This window comes from Vulpes vulpes, chromosome 3, assembly GCF_048418805.1.
Source record: "Vulpes vulpes isolate BD-2025 chromosome 3, VulVul3, whole genome shotgun sequence".
NCBI lineage: Eukaryota > Metazoa > Chordata > Mammalia > Carnivora > Canidae > Vulpes > Vulpes vulpes.
Window position 1 is genome coordinate 133,545,205 of NC_132782.1, and position 18,396 is coordinate 133,563,600.

The 18,396-nt window shown below is 42.8% G+C and overlaps 1 non-coding gene across 1 annotated transcript; it reads left to right on the forward strand.

Annotated features, from left to right (window-relative positions):
- The first annotated feature begins 236 nt into the window (after nt 1-236).
- Nucleotides 237-459, forward strand: LOC112924533 (small nucleolar RNA U3). Its single transcript, XR_003235914.1, has one exon. It is a non-coding gene; the product is annotated as a small nucleolar RNA U3 (small nucleolar RNA).
- The last annotated feature ends 17,937 nt before the right edge of the window (nt 460-18,396 follow it).

Below are 18,396 nucleotides of genomic sequence, written 5' to 3' on the forward strand. Positions count from 1 at the left end.
AACATGCTATTTTACTGGTGGGTCTTTAGAAATACCCTAACTTTCCATCCATCCCAGTTCTAAGAAATCAACTTCCATTTGAAAAGTCCAGGCTTAGGCAAAAGAATCTATTTAACTTACATTATAATACAAAACACTGTTTGCCAGAGAACTTCCATCACTGGTCTGGGTAGCTGCTGCTTCTCTCCCTCTTTTTTTAATGATACATTACCAAATGATTCTAAATTCTCAGATGCAAGACTATACTCTCAAGCATCATTTCTACAGTTTGTTACTAGAGAAGTGTCCTAAACAGGTAGAGCGCTGGAAACCATGAGGAAGAGAGGCAGTGTTCTCTCCTGAGAGTGAAACTGGCTCTTCATGTTGCTTCTGCAACTATTTTTGTCACCGATGATCTTTCTTTTCTTCCTTTGTGAGAGGGAGGAGAGTGGCTTTGTGAGAGAGAGCCTCCTGAGGGGCTAAGGAAGGAAAGAAGGAAGAGAGAGAGAGGAAGGAAAGAAGGAAGGAAAGAGAGAAGGAGGGGGGAAGAAAAAAGAAAGAGGGAGAGAGAAGGAGGGAAGGAGGGAAGGAGGGAGGGAGGGAAGGAGGGAGGAAGGGAGGAAGGAAGGAAGGGATAAAGGGAGAAAGGAAGAAAGAAAGAGGATAGAAGGAAGGAAGGAAAAAAGAAAGGAAGAAGGAAAGAGGATAGGAGGAAGGAAGGAAGGAGGAAAGGAGGAAGGAAGGAAGGAAAGAGGGAGGGAGGGAGAGAGGAAGGGAGGAAGGAATTCTCAGATGCATTTGCCTTTCCATCTTGATTCCAATGTCAGATGTCAGATTCTAAATGAAATTTGCACCAGTAAACATGCAAACGGAGGCTTTAGAAGTAAGAGTCATTCTAGATAATTTTCCCTTTTCTATTTATGAAGATTCAAGTTTTGGTGTTTTTGTTTTTGCTTTGGTTTTACGTCTTGGGACACGGTGTCACCTGCTACTTACTGATCAAAACATAAATTCAGTTGTCATCCTTAATTCCCTTTCCCACCTCCCTTATGTCTGAACCACATACTTGTCCTGTCGGCTCTGCCACTGGATCACCATCTGAGCTGTCTGTTGCTCCTGATGTCCATTGCTGCTGTCCTGGTCCAAGCCACCAACATCTCACACAAGGGGTACCACTCTGGTTTCCTAAAACCTCTTCTCCTTCCACTCTTGCTCCCCTAAAATTCATTACTCCCATAGTGGTCAGGTTGATCTTCAAGAGCTTAAATCTGATCATATTACTTGATGTGGGACATGAAGGCAGAAGAAAAATTAAGTTTCCTTACTACCTACAGCCCATTGACAAGTCCTTGAAACAGGCAGGGTGCCATCCCTCTAGGGATTCAGTTGCCTCAATGTTGATACTTTGCTAAGGGCAAAAGGCAATCTTAGCCCAACCCCTAGAATCCTACTTTAACAAATAAAAATTCCTTTGGAGGGATGCCTGGGTGGCTCAGCAGTTGAGTGCCTGCCTTTGGCCCAGGGAGTGATCCTGCAGTCAAGTCCCACATTTGGGCTCCCTGCGTGGAGCCTGCTTTTCTCTCTGCTTGTGTCTCTGCCTCTCTGTGTCTATCATAAATAAATAAATTTTTAAAAATCTTAAAAAAAAAAAACTCCTTTGGAAACTTCCTTTATCTCTGCCCTCCAAGATACATGTTGGCAACCATCCACAAGCATATGACCCACTGATACACATCCTAAGGGTTTCATGACTAAGGGTTTATTGGATAGTAATAAATGACCTTTCCCTTACTAGCTAACCTCCTCAAGGTCCTGGAAACCTTGCTTCCAAAATCCCTCAGAGACATGCTATCCCTAACCCCCTCCCAACTTGAAAGTCTATAATGAACCCCTTCTCATGACCTCGCTGCAGCTCTTTCTGTCCATGGGTCCCATCCCCAGGATTTAATAAAACCACCTTTTTGCATCAAAGGTGTCTCAAGAAATCTTTCTTGGCCATCAGCTGCAAACCCTAAAGTCTTTCCTACATCATAACTCTTCGCCCCCTTGACATCTTCCATGTCTTCCATCACACTAAAATAAAATGAAACCTTCTGGCCTAGAAGGCCCTGTACTCTTTGACCTACTGCTTTGACCTTCTTGCATATTCCTCACCCCTTACTCATCACTCCCCGCCTCTATTAAACAGTATTTCTCTAACCCAAACATCAAACTTTTTCTCATCTCAGCACCTCTCAATTGTTGTTTCTTTTTCTAGAGCTCTCTTTAGATTCTTCTTATTGTCCTTTCTACCCTACGAGGACTCCATGGAATAGCACCATAGGGATCACTGGGAACCTTATAAGAGATGTAGAATCTCAGACACAATCCTCACCTTCTAAATTATAATCTGCACTTGTACGAGATCACCACTAGATGCATAGGCAAATTATAGTTTGAGATCTAGTTTAGGTCTCAATGCAATTGTTATCTTCTCTAAAAGGCTTAGCTGACCCTCAAGGCAAATTAGCTTCCTAAATCACTCTCTTTTACATGTATTTGTATTTTTTTTTGGCAGTTAACTCTATTTTATTAAAGATTTATTTATTTATTTTAGAGAGAGAGTGGGGCAGGGAGGAGCAGAGGGAGAGGGAGAAAGAACCCCAATCAGACTCCCTGCTGAGCACAGAACCCAATGTGGTCAGATCCCATGACACTGAGATCATTACCTGAGCCAAAGCCGATTCAGACTCTTAACTGACTAAGCCACCCCAGCGCCCTAGCAGTTACCTTTTGATGAAAATATCTTATTTATTAGCTAATATCTTTATTGGTTTCTCCCCCACTAGAGTGTAAGCTCTGTGAAAGCAGGGGCCATGTTAATGTTGTCCACTACTCTTTTCCCGCCTAGCCTATCTCATCAATACCTTTTGGATAGATAAATGAATATTCAAATACAATTTTAATCTTAATGATCAAAGAGATGGTGAAACAGAACAAGTTTGTGATTTGTGTTCAGCCGGCTTTTTCTGACATAATTATCAGCTAGAAAAATTTTCAATTGAATCAATTGTTTTGATACAAACCACTTGCAGTACCCTAATGGAATTAAAGGAAGGAAGGAAGAAGGAAAGCGGCAGGAAGGAAGGAGAGAAGGATGGCTGGCCTTGGAAGATGACATGGTAGTAAATGAAATGGATTGCAAAGGACTACAGCAGATAGCACCACAAAGGTAAGTAAGAGAAAATCATGGCAGGCTCTCCAACGTGATGTAAATTATGCTATTATTACTATTTCTCAACTTCTAGAGCTTGTAGAACATTGAAAATGAAAGCTTTATATTTCCTATTGTGCTGCCAGGACTATATCACCAATCAGTAGCAATAAAGAAGGAAAAAGTATGTTAACAACATGGTATAAAGAAAAACCTCAGTCCCATGTTTCTCCTTTCTTCTCATATGACCACATGACTACCATGCTCATGATGCCTTTGATACCAGATGTGCAGGATTTTAGGTTTTTTTTCCCTCTCACATCAAGCAATTCTGTGACACCAGCTGGGTGTCCCACAAATTAACTCAATTCTGACATTTACTTGGAGATGGCATCAGATCAGGTGAAGGGCTCAGTCCCATGAGTCTGAGCCCCCATTTCAATGCCAGTTTTAAGTAGTAGGTCATCAGGTTACCCGCAACTTCTGTTTGATGTGGCTAAAATCAGAGGTTCCCATGACCTCCACCCCCATTGATTTGATTATTTGCTAGAACGGCTTACAGAACTCAAGGAAATACATACTTTTACCAGTTTATTAAAAGATGTGATAAAGGATACACATGAACAGCCAGATGAAGATATACATAAGGATAAGGCTGGAGAGGGTACTAAGGCTTCATCCTGCCAATAGGTGAGGCGTTCACCAATGTAAAAGCTTCCCAAAGCCCATACTATTGAGACTTTATGGAGACTTCCTCATGATCAGTTGTTAACTCCATTTCTATTGAGAGTCAAATTGGATAATTAAACATCAGGGATTTGTGCCTTGCAAACAGTAGGCAATCAATACCTATGTACTGAATGAATTAAGAAAAGAATGGTTCCTTTTCCTGATCTCTTTCAGGATGGATAGCTCTGTAAACAAACTTAACACTCTCCTGGCCAAAGATGGAGAACAATGAAGAGCTGGTTGGAAGGGTATGCTTACAGCTCCTCAAGGAAACCTCCCTCTCCCTGCTGTGAAGAGCAAGGAGCAAGGAAGGCCTGGTTTAAGAATACAACAGGCAGCCCAGCCCGGGTGGCTCAGCGGTTTAGCGCAGCCTTCAGCCCAGGGTGTGATTCTGGGGTCCTGGGATTGAGTCCCGCGTCGGGCTCCCTGCAGGAAGCCTGCTTCTCCCTCTGCCTGTGTCTCTGCCTCTCCCTCTCTGTGTCTCTCATGAATGAATAAATAAAATCTTTAAAAAAAAAAAGAGCATGTACCTCTTCATCTTGTGGTTGTAAGTTCAGGCCCCATATTGAGTATAGAGGTTACTTAAAAACAAAGTCTTAAAAAAAAAAAAAGAATGTAAGAAATGTACAGTTGTACCATACCTGGTTTAATGCTCTGCTATTGCCTTCTGAGATTTTTAATATTTTTATCTTTTTTTAAAGATTTTATTTATTTGTTCATGAGAGACAGAGAGAGAGAGAGAGAGAGAGAGAGAGAGAGGCAGAGACATAGGCAGAGGGAGAAGCAGGCTCCCCGCAAGGAGCCCTGGACCCCAGGATCATGCCCTGAGCCGAAAGCAGATGCTCAACAGCTGAGCCACCCAGGCGTCCCAATAATTTTGTCTTTGAACTTGGATCTTACACATTGGTGGGACCAGGGATCATGTGTGTGAGTAGAGGAGATAGGTATAATATGAGTGTGTACTCTTCCTTGCTGTTCCATTTGCATGTGACATTCTTGATGTCCCATGAGCACAGAATTACCATGGATTCCCATGATGCCTGAGAGTTCAGTAATACTCAAGGCAAGGACAAGGTGAGTGAGCTCTGTCTATAACAGAGGGGGCTGTGCACTCAGAGTCCTGAGAAGACTTACTTTCCAGTTAAACCAGAACTTGATTTGAATGCAGAAAGAAAGAAATGGGACTCTAAATGTAAATAATGTTATTTAACAAATGACTAAAGAATCCTATCATATCCTTTCTTATTAATGTTACTTCCCTGTATTAACCAACTACATATGTAAAATATGATCACATAGAAAGGGAAAGATGAAAACCCAAAGTTCCTCCTCTTTTCAAGTCCTTTCTTACTCATCAGTAAACCAAAAGTAGAGTGTTGATAGAATGTATATGTTGAAATGAAAAGAGACGAGTTAGTTTTGTCTGGCACTTCCACTGTTCTGGTAAGAACCAAAGCTGCGTGCATGTCTGAACTACGAAATACAAATTGTGTAATTTCACTCTTCTGCATATAAGTTTAATAAGTTAGTTTTGTCTGGCACTTCCACTGTTCTGCTAAGAACCAAAGCTGCGTGCATGTCTGAACTACGAAATACAAATTGTGTAATTTCACTCTTCTGCATATAAGTTTAATAATATTCTTATATCGGTATTTAAAATGTACAGTGAAGGGAGTGGGCTAAATGAGTGAAGGGGAGTGGGAGATGTAGGCTTCAAGTTATGGAATGAATAAGTCACAGGGATGAGAGGTACAGCGTAGGGAAGGCAGTGGGTATTATAGTAGTGTTGTATGGGGCCAGGTGGAAGCTACACTTGTGGTGGGCATAGTGTGACATATAGAGTTGTCAAGCCACTATATTGTACATTTGAAACTAAGCTAGACTTCAACTTTAAAAAAAGGACACTGCATAATGTAAAGATGGTAAATTTTATGATAATCCAAAATTGTGATTTTTCCTTAGAATGACATTAAGTAGCAAATTAGAAACAGCATCACAAGGCAAGAGAAAAAATAAGGCAGAAAGAAGAAAACTTCCTCTTTTAAAAATTACTGTTTTTACTTTAACTTTTAACTTGCTTCCAGCTACAGTAGCAAACTCTCTCTCAAAGGGCTTTCTTAAAGATGAGCCTTCCTCTGTACCCCCTAAAAGCACCACAAAATATCTTGAACGTACAGAGTTGAGGACTTTCTCCATCTGGTGTGATTTCCCCTTGATGTGAAGATGTACTCATTAACCAACCCTTCTCTGGATGGAATGGCAGCTTACAGCTTGAAAGGTGATTGTTTTCTGTTCCCTATAGGCTAAACCACGGTTTGTCCAGACCAGAACAACCTGGCAACCACTGGTGAGATACGCAGATTTAAAGTTTAACTTTACACAAACAGTGCAGTGCAATCCAGGGCAAGGTCCACAGAGATAGGTCTGGCCACCCTTACCTTTTGGTGTCTTGATGGCTCTGGGTCACTGAGATCTTTAGGTTTTGGCCTCCATAGGGAGATTTCAAAGAGATAATGCTTCTTTTGGCTTGTAGACCTCATAGTCTGTAGCCAACTGGGTAACCAAAACTATTTCCCCTACAGAGCTCCTTAAGTGCGAAGCCTTGGGGAGGGAAAACATGAGGCAGAGGGTTCATTTCTCAACTGCACCCAAAAGGTTGCATGATGGCTGGTGGAAAGCCAGGCATGGGAAGTCAGAAGCTCTCTTCTTATCCACCATCTGACGTTGGGCAAGCCACTCTCTATCGCCTAGGCCTCTCTCCCCCCATCTATAAAGTAGGAACGATGATACTTACACTCCTTCTTCATGAGGCTGTGGTGAAAAGTAAAATTAAATGTTTGTATGGGAAAGTGCTTTTTAATGGTAGAAGTGTGTCCACAGTTCTAAAGCTGTTAAAGATGAAGGGTGTGGAAAACATTTTCAAATTAATGTTTTCAGTGGCTTAACAAATGCTTATTAAGCAACCTCCATTAGTCAGTTTCCATTCTAAGGTGATAGGGATACAGCAGTGAATAAAAAGAGGCAAATCTCTCTCTTTGTGTCAGATTTGTCATTTGTTCACCAGGGATAATGACTATGAAGAAAAGTAAGAGTGGAGTGGCAACTTCTCACTGGATCAGGTGGCAGGCTGCGACAGTCATGGCACCTAACCAATCACACAGTTACGTGTCTACCTCCTCATGCAATGAGCCATGCTGTCCCTGACTTGTTCATCAGGAACCCAGGCCCTGAGGAGCCCTGAAGCTTCCATTCTTGACCTCAGTCCAACATTCATGCTTAACTAGACTCTAAAACAATGAGATTTCCCTGAAGAGAGAGGCCCTGGAACAGCAGCAGTGAGGTTCCATCAGGCAGGTAAGGCAATGGCACACCCTTGGGTTCAGTCAGATGACTGCAGCTGTTAGAACCCCAGTGAACCCAGATGACCCACAGAATCATGAGAAATAATAAATCTGTGCTTTTAAGCAGAGGCCAGAGAAGGCCTCTCTGATAAGGTAATGTGTAAACGAGAGCAGAAGCAGGAAGTTGCTCTAGATTGAGGTTTGTGTTGTCCCCAAGTCATATGGTGAAGCCGTATCCCCCACTGTAGCTGTGTTTGCAGATGAGGCCTCTCAGGAAGTCACCGAGGCTAAATGAGGTGGTGAGCACGCACCAAGGAAAGGCTATGTGAGGACAGGGCAAGAAGGTGGTTGTCTGCAAGCCAGGAAGAGAGTTCTCTCTAGAAACCAAATTGGCTAGAACTTTGATCTTACACTTAAATCCTCCAGAGCAGTGAGAAAATACATTTCTGTTGTTTAAGTCACCCAGGCTATGGTATTTTGTTATGGCAGCCCAAACTGACTAAGACAGAAGCCACGCAGATATCTGGGGCAGAACATTCCAGCAGAAGCGACAGCTGGCATAAAGGTGCTGAAGTGCAGGCAAGCTGAATGCTGTACTGCTGGAGCATGGGAAATAGGGCCAGAACTGGGGGCCCTGGGCGTGGAGAAAGAAGGGGTGTGCAAATCAGTAGGCCGTGGAAGGACTTCGTCTTTTACTTGAAGTTAGAAGGAAAGGCTGCAGAGTTTGGAGGGATGCAGTGATATGTTTTCAAAGGACAAGCACTTCTGTAATATTTGTCTTTTATGTAACAATGAACATGTGCTCCTTTTGTAATCAGAAAAAAATGACACCAGAACATTTAGAGGACTACATAAGAATGAGCTAACAAGTACAAGCTGTGTCCTTTAATGCCAACATGTGGGTACAGAGGAAAGCAGGGGGAGGCAGAGAGGAATAAAAGGATGGGGGGTGTGGATTGAAGGTGATGAGGAGTGCCAGTCTCACCAGACCACTGGCCAGGGATTCTTGTCCTGTTCTCTGACTGTTCTCTCACTGGGAATTGCACCTCTGTGGAATGGTTTTGGGCAAAAGACAGGGGCAGGGAGCAGCGGGTAGGGCAGGAACAGAGAATAAAGCATAGACTGAACTCGTTCTTGATTTACCCCAGCACTTACCCGATGCCCAGCTCCTAAAGGGTAAGAGCTAGATTATTTCTTGAAGAAATGAATGCACTGATCCGAGTGGTTATTCTGCGCCCACTCTTCCATTCTTACCTCTCTTCTTTGTTAGTACAAGTGAATTCTAAAGGTGATCTTTAAATCGGAGTGGGTGTGGTGGTGAGTCGATCATCAACATAATAAAATTAAGGATTAAGCCCTGCATACCTCATGATCTGTTTATTGGTTTTAAAAATGTAACAGATTGAGGTGAACCTTCAAGTAAGGTTGAGATCTCACAGGTTCTCAGATAACCCTTTACATCTCATCATCGTTTTATCTAAGTGCGGACTGGGACTCGCAGAGTTAGAAGTGCAATGGAAAGACTGTAGGAGTTGTGTTATCTTGCAAGACCTCCATTCACTCCCCCTCCCGCTTCTTTGGCTGGCAGAGGGATGAATAGACAAAGATGCTCAATGCAAGCCTGGACACAGAATACTTTCTAAATGAGCATTCTGTTTAAAGTGAAAATGTGCTTTGCTATAAGCAACAGATGAATTTCCTAAACATTACGTAAAACCCACTTCTTTTTCTGAGTTCCAGAGGAGCTAACTGCTGAACAGAAGGAACTATTTTTTGTGTTTTATGAATGATCACCCCCTTAGTCATCTGTTCTGTAAATTTGGCATTTCATGGATCAGGTATTTTATTTTATTTTATTTTATTAAAGATTTTATTTATTTATTTGTGAGAGATACAGAGAGAGAGGCAGAGACATGGGCAGAAAGGGAGAAGCAGGATCCCCTCAAGGAGCCAGATGCAAGACTTGATCCCATGACCTCGGGATCACGACCTGGCAAACACTCAATCACTGAGCCACCCAGGCACCCTCAAGGATCAGGTATTTTAAAAACTCTTTGAAGGAAGCAACAACCAATTATGTCTGAGTGTAGAGATAATTTTTTATCTTCTTGAATAGATTAGAAAATTTTGAACATGTTCAGCCCCAATGACCAGTCTAGTGCAAGTTTCAAGTTAATGAAAAAGAAACACAAAATTCTTATCAGCCCAGTGAAGGGTGGGTACCAGAAAATGCCATTCCAAAATATGCCACTTTGGCATAAGGATTATTCTGAGCTGAAGGCAACTGAGAAGACACAGATTTTAAAAAACCCCCAAACTCTCTGCCCACCCCTATCTAAAAGTAGAATTTATATTTGCAAAGGTGCCCTGTCTCTTCCCTCTACTAGGAAGGACAGAAGTTAATCACTGGAAACAACTCTAGACCCTTATCAGTTCAGAGATAGCACCAGAGAAATCTACAAAACAATCTTCCTAAAACTACACCTTATCTACCATTCATTTCCCCAAATATTTGTCTTCCCACAATTTGCCACCCCTAGAAGCTCAAAGTCCTTTTGTTTCCTTGATACTTCACTAAAAATGTATTGTTCTGTTAAAATGCTATACAAACAACAAAACAAAGAGACAACCTACTACATGGGAAATGACGTTTGCAAATGACATATCCGATAAAGGGGTTAATATCCAAAATATATAAAGAACTTATATAACTCAAGAAACCCAAATAATATAATTAAAAAGTGGGCAGAAGACATGAGCAGACATTTCTCCAAAGACAACACACAGATGGCCATTAGACAAATGAAAAGATACTCTATATCACTCATCACCAGGGAAATGCAAATCAAAACCACAATGAGATATTACCTGTCAGAATGGCTAAAATCCAAAACTCAAGAAATAATAAGTACTGGAGAGGATGTGGGGGGAAAAGGAACCCCTGTGCCCTGTTGATGGGAATGCAAACTGGTCCAGCCACTGTGAAAAACAGTATGGAGTTTTCTCAAAAAATTAGAAATAGAGTTATATGACCCAGTAATTCCACTACTGGGTATTCACCCAAAGAATATGAAAACACGAATTTGAAAAGATATATGCACCCCTATTTGTACCGCAGCATTATTTACAATGGCCAAATTATGGAAGTGACTCAAGTGTTCATCAGTGGATGAATGGAAAAGAAGATGTGGTACATATACAATGGAATATTATCCATAAAAAAGAATGAAATCTTGCCATTAGCAACAACATGGTTGGACCTAGAGGGTATAATGCTGAGTGAAATAAGTCAGTCAGAGAAAGATAAGTACCATGTGATTTCAGCCTTATGTGGAATTTAAGAGACAAAACAAATGAACAAAAGAGATAAACAAAGGGGCAGCTGGCTGGCTTATTTGGTAGAACATGTGACTCTTGATCTCGGGGGCATGAGTTCAAGCCCCACATTGGGTATATATAGCTTACTTAAAAAAAGAGAGATAGGGTGCCTGGGTGGCTCCATTGGTTGAACATCTGACTCTTGGCTTCAGCTCAGGTCGTGAACTCAGGTTCATGGGATTGAGCCCAAGTTGGGTTCCTTGCTCAGCAGGGAGTGTGCTTGAGATTCTTTCCTTCTCCCTCTGCTCCTTTCCCCTGCTCTCTCTCTCTCTTGTTCTAAAATAAATAAATAAATCTATAAAAAAGAGAGAGAGAGAGAGACAAATAAACAACAACAAAACCAGACTAAAATACAGAGAACAAACCAGTGGTTACCAGATGGGAGGTATGTGGGGGAATGGGTGAAAGAGATGAAGGGCGTTGAGTACACATATCATGATGAGCACTGAGTCATGTATGGAATTGATGAATCACTATATTGTACACCCAAAACTAATCTAACACTGTATGTTAGTTACATAGGAATTAAAAAAAAAAATACTCTACCAACCTAATTCTATGTATCCTTTTGAGTTACTCATCTCCGGGTACTCCTGTGTATATGCATGGTGCACTTGTTAATAAACATTTGTTTAATTCCCTCTTGTTAATGTCTTTTGTCTGTCTAATTTATCAAGGCCAGTTCAACAAACCTAAGATGGATAGAGAGAAAACATTTTTTTGTCCTCTCTTTATCAGCAACCCATTCCTTATTTTTTATGCAACTAAAATAGTCAACATTCCTTATTGAGGACCCAATAAATTAGCCCAAGATACAGTTCCTTGCAGCTATTCTTCAGAAATCTGTCTTCAGGCCTTTGGCCAGATGGGTCATTGGGTCTGACCCATGTTTAGAGAACTACTTAGAAACATTCATAACCAACCAAAGAGGGTTCCTAATAATACATAGTCTGGTTACTCTGATTTGCTGAGCAAAATAAACAAGTTAATGAACGTATGAAAAGCTGCTTGTGAGACATTAAGTCCCCAATGACTTGCCTTTGCTGACTTTTGAAAGGAGAGAAAGGCACAATCCGTTCCTACTTGGGCAGTGTCCATTTTCTCAGCTCCAGCATAACACTACATTTGAAAAGCTTTATTTATAATATATAAAATTATTTATATATTTAAAATTAAAAAATACACTTTTTGCTTATGAACATATCCTCCAAATATTTTAGAAACTTTATTCATGAAAACCATTAAAATGTATTTAGCATTCAATGTGACAGGTATTGTCCTAAGTGCCTCATATGTGTTAACTCACTGAATCCACACAATGACATGAGGTAAATACCACCATTAACCCCATTTCACAGATGAGAAAGCAAAAACACACCCATGTTAAGTAACTTGACTTCAAGACAGTTCCAGTAGCTGGAGCCTTTGCCACCACACTCTGTAGCTTCTCAGTCCCGGTGACAAAGAGCGGGTGGTGAACTGTTGGCAGAAGGCTCTATTTATAAACAGGGAATTAAGTCTGAGGCCAAGAATTAATCTAATTTCATACAATTAGGAAAGCAACTAAGTTCTAGCAACTCAGAACTCAGGATATGTAGTTAACTGACCACCTCTTGCCATCTTCCCAAAAGCAAACTGCACGGGTCCTGATTCACTGCAAGTGAGCACACGTGTTATTTACCGTGTCTTTAGCTCTGGCTGGTGGAAGAATTGAGGCCATACTTAGCATGTGTCATTGAGCTAATTTTATTCTGTAAATAATAGAATAACTGTTTACAATATTTTAAAACCTCCCCACCTTTTTCCAGGCCTCCTCTGAGCTCCTTCTTACTGCTCCGTCTGCATACTTTCTTGGTCACCACTGACTCTAATTTTAGTCCTGGTGAACGAGAAGTTTCTTCTGCTTATATTGCCTGCACATTAATTGTCCTATCCTTTTGTTTTTGTCTTTGTTTTGTTGTTGTTGTTTTTTTTTTTAGTTGTCCTATCCTGTAAAAGCTCTACTCACTTTTACAAGGGGTCAAAGATCCAGAACACACATGTGTTTTTCAAATGACAATTCATGTTTTGGGTTAAAATATACTCCAGGCAAACCGAGCTCACTTTAGGTAAGATATTAGAACAAATTACAATGGATAAGGAACAATTATAAAGGGTAAGACAGGCCAAGGAGGGGGAAAAAAAACCCTAACAGTCTGGGGGCTTTGAAATGTAAATCTAAAGGGGGCGGGCTACTGGGCTACCAGCAGGGGTGGGAATGTTAGTTTCCTCAACTTCATACATTCTTTCTTTCTTCTAAGCAGTTTCTTCCAGTAAAACTGGTTCTTTTTCCCCAGGGACCACAAATATCTGATTCTTGTCCTAGCCCAGATGGTGGAGTACAGTGACCGTCAACAGAAGAAGAAAAGAGATCCAGTAAAAATAAAGGTCAGGAGATGCAGGCGCCGGGTGCCGCCTGGGTTGGTAAGAGCTTGCGAATCTGTCTGAAATGCCAGGCTGGAAAGAAAAGTCACATCTGCCCGGAGGCCCCAGCAAATGTTACAGGGTTTTCCTGCACCCACCTTTCTGGACCTGTTGAATGTCACTCTTCACCGCATTGACTCTGCATCAAATAGTTAAGGCAGAGCTTTGTCATTTCTGAATAAATGACCGTGAGTAAGGACGGTCGTGCCTTGAACATTAGTGAAGGCGACTAATTACATTACCTGCTGGATGGGCCTCTCAGGACTGGCAGGCGCACAGAGGAAACAAGTCGGAACGCTGAGGACAGATGCTGAGACACATCAAAAACCTCTATTACTAAAGAATGAAGGAAAACCTTAGCTTGGGGGCAGATTTACATAACAGATGTCAACGCAGCTTTCACAACCTCTTTCTGATTTGCTGACGGAGCAGCAGACGTGTGCGTGTGGTTGGGTGGGAGAGTGCGGCCCGCGGGCAGGCGAGCCCCAGCCCCAGCCCCAGCCCCAGCCCCAGCCCGACGCTGCTGTCTGCTGCTTAGACGTGGAACCAGGGACGGGGGAGCTGATCTGAGTCTGTTGTTCACCTCTTCAAGGGGGCTGATGCCTTTCTCTTTGGTGTCTGGTGAGGATCGAATGAGAGGAGGGTGTGCATCTTCTCTGATTGAACGGGGCCCTGATCTCCTGCTGCCTGGGCCCGGGGCGGGTTGTCTAACCTTACAGTTTCCTCATCTGTCAAATGGGGATAATTCACATCTCCCCAGGTTTGCTGTGACAAGTCAGAGTAAGTTAAGTGTCCAGTAAGTTAAGGGCCCAAGCGGTGATTGCTACTTGACATTGTCCAACCCACGTCCCAGGGTCTTCTTCCACCTTCAGAAATGGAAACCCGAAACAGGTAATCCCCTAAACAATAGCAGTTACTTAGAACTGAGGGGTGGAAGGTATCACCTTCAATAGGCATCGGCCACTTCTCAGGCAGGAATGAAAATACTGACCTCGCCAAAACTTTCTGCCTCGCATGATGATAAATTAATAGCAAACTGTGTTTGCTCACCGTTTATCTCCAGGGAGCTCTGGGCACTGTGCTGACATAATCTTCCCAACATCCTGGCGAAGAGATGATGAGTGATTTAATCACCATCTTCAAGAAAATGAAGGATGCAGGATTGTCCTCTGGATGGTGACCAGCTGTTTCCACCACAGCCAAAGCCAGATAAAGAGCCAGCAGGCCTAAGTCGTAGGAAAGATCTGGGTTAAACCCTTGGAGATACATCTCGAAGAGGTTTCCAGCCAGGAAAGTACTGAATTATGTGGCTGCTACTCTGAATTAGTTTCCCAGCGGTAAATTGAAGACACAGATTTCTTTACAGTATACACAAAGCCTCCCTTAACACCTGGGTGATCCCTTTGGGCGGGTCTTCCCCTCAACCGACTCCAGCCAATTTCCATGCCAGGCTGTTTGGCAGTTTCCCAGGGACATTCTGGAAAGGCTCAAATGAGCGGGTTATCCCACGGTTGAGTGAGCTTTGAGCAGCTAACCCAGACCAGGCCTGAAGGTGAAACAACACAATGGGTTGTTTAGACACCTGGACTTGTGGAAGGGTGTCTATGGCCCGAGTATGTCATGAGAGCAGTTAAAGGACGTGCCAAAGCCTCAGACTCCTGAGGGAATGCTATGTATCCCCACTGCCTCTTCAAGCAGTCACCAAAGTGGGCCTATCCTGCCGCCTTCCTACGGCTGCCGCGGGAGTCAAAGGGAGGCATGGAAGTTGGTAGAAGCCACAAGCACCAGCAAAACCCCAGTTCCTCCCAAATGAGAGCCCAGGGAGAGGCAGCACCCGATGTTGGTAGAAACCCCAGTCACCAGCACCGTCCTCTTTCCAGCTCCTGACGAGGACTTGTTCTTGATAGGAGTGCTCTTTAGGACAACGCTTCTCAAGTTGTAGCGTGCCTATACATCCCCTGGATATCATTTTGTAAAAATAGAGATTTTGATTCCATTGGTCTGGGTAAGAGTCTGAGCTTCTGCATTTCTCAGAGGCTCCCTGCACAGCAGTTTGAGCAGCAAAATCTTTAGGACTTGCATGTATAAGAACCCCCTAAGAACCGGGGGCGGGTGTTACACCTCCTTTATGTAACCCTGTTCTTTGGAGGTGTCAGGGGCCCAGTCTTCTGTCCTGCTGCTGGGCCATACCTGCTTTGTTGCCCTGGGTCTGCAGTCTACACTGGACTCACTTCTATAACCTGCCATTTCATCATCAGTGGTGAGGAAAGGGCAGGCCTGCCCCTCCCTTTAAGGGCCCAATCCAGAAATTGCACATTCCCCTTCCATTCTGATCCTTCTGGTTAGAATTCAGTCACATGGCCACATCTAGCCCCAAGTAAAGTTGGCACAGGTTTTATTTTATGCATATTTTATGCTCTGTTCTCAGGTATGCACTGAAAAATCCATACCAAGGAAGGAGAGAACGCATAGTAGGGGACGCTGACAGTCTCTGTCACAGTTGGGGATACAAAGTGACACTGGAATGGTATTGAGTACTTACTCTCTGGCAGGCACAGCGCCTTAAATGAATCCCCTCATCCAATCTTCACACACACACAAAATCACTGGTAAGTACTATTATTGTTCCCATTTACAGATAAAGAAACTGAGGCTTGGGGAGGTTAAGCAGCTTACTATGGTCAGGATTCAAATTCAGACACTGTCACTCCAGGACCTGGAATCTTAGGAATAGGGAAAGGACTGATTATAGAAACAGCAGCTGGGGTCAGGCCGTTTCAACCCTCAGAGGTCCCCCAGCAGTGGGAGGGGGGTGGGTCATGAGTCTATGAGATGAAACCCTGCAGGACTGACTACACAAAAAATCTTGTGCATTCCATGAGAAAGACGATGCTTACCTGGGACAGTTTATATGTTGTATCTCCAGAGGCGGAAGGTTGAAGATGTTCTCCTTCCGAGTTTTGAGACTTGTGAACCAAGGAGTTTATTATTCCTCTGGTGTTGGAGGTATGGCTGTCATCTCAGGCTATACCGGTCTTGAAAGGCAATGGTCTGTGGCTCTGCTGTCCATCTCCCCACCCCCACCCCCCAGGGGTAGACAGTACTCTGAATACCTGGTGCATTGGTCGGAGAGCCACAGCTGGCCAGGACCAGATGGGACCACTTCTTGTGTCAGTCACAAGTTAGAGGACATTTGAAAACTGTTTTCCAAAGTTCTCCCCCCCTCCTTCTTCTTTTCATGAAAAGGGCTTTTTGTTAGTACAGCCTTTGTTTGGGGATTCAGTTGATAAAGGGACCATTTTATTGGAATGAATTACTGACGCAAGTGCTGCCAGAAATCCTAGCAAGAGGCCAGCACTCTGGCTTTTATTCAGCAAGGTGAATGGAAACAGCTACTGGGCGTTGGTATCAAGGGCACTTTGGAGTTCAGTGCCATCAGCAACTTGGGAGTTTAGAGGAGGCAGTCAGAGAAAGTGCTAGCAATAAAATATAAGACTTTTTCCCTTATATATTTTTATATAATGTCAAATGGGCAGGAACTGTTGGCCAGGACTTCTAGAGAATGAACTCTTTCTACCTATTATTAACTTGCTAAATCTCCACTACAAAGACTGGGGTCCCTGTAACAATTTCAGCTCATTCTTCTGAATTCCGGAAAAAGTCACTTTTCTCTGTTGAGCCAAATGACAGCTGGGGGAGAGAACGTCAAACAGCCAAAAGTAAACCTCAGGTTTTGTGGGACTCACATAGACATGGAACATTTAAAGGTTCTTTAAAGTGATTCTCTTCAGATGGTGCTCAAAGGACTTTGCTAAAAGATACGAAAATACTAGCAAGCCGAAACTCATACATTCTAACTTGTTTTTCTCCCATGTCTGGGGTGTGCGGTGCCAACAAAAATTTGTGAAGACACATGGACTGACAGTGTTATTTCTCCATAATCTCATCTGCTGTTTTGTTGAGACTCCAAGACCCAGTATATTTGAAGTTTGCTAGATGAATCAGCATTTCTTGGGAAACCTCTTTTAAAATATTGTTATTTGCAAACAGTGGCAAGGAATGAGGCACTTAAATCAATTGACCATGAACTCTTCAGAGTTCAAGGAAATCATTAAGGGCTGATAAAGTCAATAGAAGTTTAGGTAAGAGAAAAGGTATCCCTTGATGTTGTTTGAAGGCATGTAACACCAATCAGTTCTAAGTGACTGAACCCCAAGTATTGATTAGAAAACAGGTGCCCACGGGCAGGTGCCAGCTGTCAAGCTTGGGAGTGTCACACTGACTGGGTCCTACAGATCTCCCTGAAAAGCAAGATGAACAGTGGGGGGGTCCTGCCATTTATGCCTTTCAAAGACAACACGCACTTGTTTTAAGAAAGGAAGACAAGTTTCCTAGTCTGTAAAGCAAGGATTGCTAAGATCTGGCCTGTTTATCTCACAAGCAAGACAATGAAGCATCCTTCTAAAACCGCTGTACCCACATCTGGTGGTGGCATTACTATGCAAGGAGAACAGTGCCCTATGTGGCTGGCGGGAAGGAAACATAGAGGAATGTTTACAGGTGCAAAACTTCTCTGAAGCTCCTCTTTAACTGTGCCCCCTCCCAGCCATCATTCATTCACAGATTCTACACGCCTTCTAGATTACAATTGTAATTCATCATTTGTATAATTTGCATTACTAATATTCTCTCCCCCACTTGGCCAATAGTTCTTGCCCATTTGTCACTTTTTATAAAGGAAAAAGTCTTATATTTTATCGCTAGCACCTTCCCTGTCTCTCCTAAACTCCAAGTCACCCAGTAACTAAACTCAAAGTTGCTGATGGCAGTGCGCTCTGATAGCAGTAAAGCTCCAGGAGCCAGAGATTTTGGCTCATTCCAACAGCAAATTCCCAGTTCCCTGGACTGGCCAGTCACATAGTAGGTGCATAATCAATACTAGTGAAGACATCAGTGAATGCTGAAGACAAATGGAAGGTGCATAGTCAATTCGCTTATATATCCCAAATTTGCCCTTGACCTCTGATTTTCTGAACTTGAGATTTTATAAACTAGTCTTTCAGGAGGGAAGAGAGTGGCTGGGATGCTGTAGCTGGGGTCAGTTTCTAATTCAGCCAGAGAGGTCAAAGCTTTATTAGTGATATCACTTCTCAGAGTATTTATAAACTCTACAGCCAGGGAAGATTCACCACCACTTGCTACAGGCCAGTACCCTGAAACCAGTTTTGAGAGGAAAAGCAAGGATGTGAGTCCATCTTTTCACATTCTCTGCAAAAATCCTACAAGTCATGCTAAGGAGTGACAAGAGAATGT